This window comes from Sciurus vulgaris, assembly GCF_902686455.1.
Source record: "Sciurus vulgaris genome assembly, chromosome: 6".
In the NCBI taxonomy this organism is placed as follows: domain Eukaryota; kingdom Metazoa; phylum Chordata; class Mammalia; order Rodentia; family Sciuridae; genus Sciurus; species Sciurus vulgaris.
Window position 1 is genome coordinate 109540227 of NC_136466.1, and position 2128 is coordinate 109542354.

Consider the following 2128-nt stretch of genomic DNA (forward strand, 5'->3'; position numbering starts at 1 on the left):
AAATTCATGGAAGGCAACAAGAGTTTCTTCAGAAAAAAATCTGTCCTAACATAGAAAGTGCTGTTTAAAGGATTCTGATGCTGGGACAAGCAATGAATGTGATTCTTCACCTCCTGCTTGGAATAAAGATTTTCCTTGGTCTGGTTAAGTTATCTGCAAAATATCTTTAAACTGCAGACAGTTTGAAACTATTAATGTAACAGTGGCTTGAAAGGAGGCACTTCTTTTTATGTCTTCGGGATATGAAAAGAAGTTTATGCTCCCATTTACCAGCATTATGTGCGAATGAATTTACACTTGTGATTTACGTTCATTGATCTCTCTTATGGAAGATCAATTAATGGTTGTAAAAGAATTAGGAATTTCAGCTACATGCTAAATGCTTCCAGTTCTGAGGAGTATGTGAAATGGGTTCATGCTGAAATAGTAAATAAAAACTCCAAGTTAAAGCTAATTTATGTGACTCCAGAGAAAATTGCAAAAGGCAAAATGTTTATGTCAAGGCTGGAGAAAACCTATGAAGAAGATTTACTCAAATCGAGTGGATGAAGTTCATTGCTGTAGTCAGTGGGGACATGATTTCAGACCTGATCATAAGGCACGTGGTATCTTGAAGCAGTAGTTCCCTAACACATTGCTAATTGAGCTGACTGCAGCTGCAACAAATCATGTTTTGAAAGATGCTTAGAAAATTTTGTGTGTTGAAAAGCATTTTACTTTTACAGCTTCGTTTAATCATCAAAATCTTTATTATGAGGTTCAGCAAAAGCCCTCAAACACTGAAAGTTTTATTGAGGATATAGTAAAGCTAATTAATGAAAGATACAGGGGCAATCAGGAATCATGCATTGTTTTTCCCAGAAAGACTCTGAACAAGTAACTATTAGTTTAGAGAAGGGAATTCATGCAGGTCCATACCTGCCAATATGGAACTAGAATATGGGACAAAGTTCATACAAAATGGCCAGCTAATGAATTTCAGGTGTGGTGGCAATGGTTGCATCTGGTACAGGAATTGATAAGCCAGATATGAGGTTTGATATTCATCATTCAATGAGTAAATCTGTGGAAAATTATTACAAAGAGAGGGGATGTGTGGGTCGAGATGACATGAGAGCAGACTGTATTTTGTATTATGGCCTTGGAGACATATTCAGAGTAAGTTGATGGTAGTCATGGAAAATGTGGAACAATAGAAACTTTATGAGATACAGCTAAAACAAGCAGATGTTGCTGATATTGATAGCTCAGCATTTTGATGAAGTGTGGTACTCAGAAGCATGTAATAAAGATGTGTGATAACTGCTGTAAAGACATTTCATTTGAAATAATAATATAACAGAATACTGTAGAGATCTGATTAAGATCCTGAAACAGGTAGAACTGAATGAAAAACTCACTCCACTGAAACTGATTGAATCTTGGATGGGAAAAGATGTCCCAAAACAGAGAGGAGCAGGTGCGGGCGTTCCTGTACTTCCTTGGGAAGAACTAAAGAAAATCATCACACTCTTTCTTCTGTGGCAGTATCTTAAAGAAGACTATAGGTTTACAACTTATGCTGCCATTTTGTACTTGAAGAGGACCTAAAGCTAATCTCTGAACAGTGAAGCACATGTTATTACCATGCAAGTGAAGAAGCACTCACAGAGCCATTTCAGGGTTGAGAAACATATCATTTTGAACAAGCTGATAAAAAGGGGGAAGAAAAAAATTCAGGTGACTTCCAGAGGTCTGCTAATATGCTTCAACAGTCTGGTTCTAAAAATACAGGGGCCAAAAAAAGAAAAAATTGATGATGTCTGAAATGGACTGTTACCAATTTTTCATGATAACAATAGTTTATTAATGTACACACCATTAATTTTGTAGTTAATAGCTTAATTTTAAGAATAATTTCATTGATAATTTATATAGAGTTATATTTTCAGAGATTATTTCTGAAAATTTGAGAATTTGAGACTTTTAAAAATTGAGAATCAAGAATTATTTTATAATATGGAATAGGGAAAAGAAATTTTATGCAACATTTTATGAATATAAAATACTTGACAATAAGTTCATGACTCTTGTGAGCTCTTGATGCCTTGGTATAACTAATTGTATTTTTCTTTTTGTATCTTTTGAT

At 34.5% G+C, this 2128-nt stretch overlaps 1 pseudogene across 1 annotated transcript; it reads left to right on the top strand.

Moving 5' to 3' along the window:
• Nucleotides 1-242: 242 nt before the first annotated feature.
• On the top strand, nt 243-1806 carry LOC306664346 (ATP-dependent DNA helicase Q1-like; annotated as a pseudogene). Its single transcript has one exon. The product of its transcript is annotated as an ATP-dependent DNA helicase Q1-like (transcript).
• Nucleotides 1807-2128: the final 322 nt, after the last annotated feature.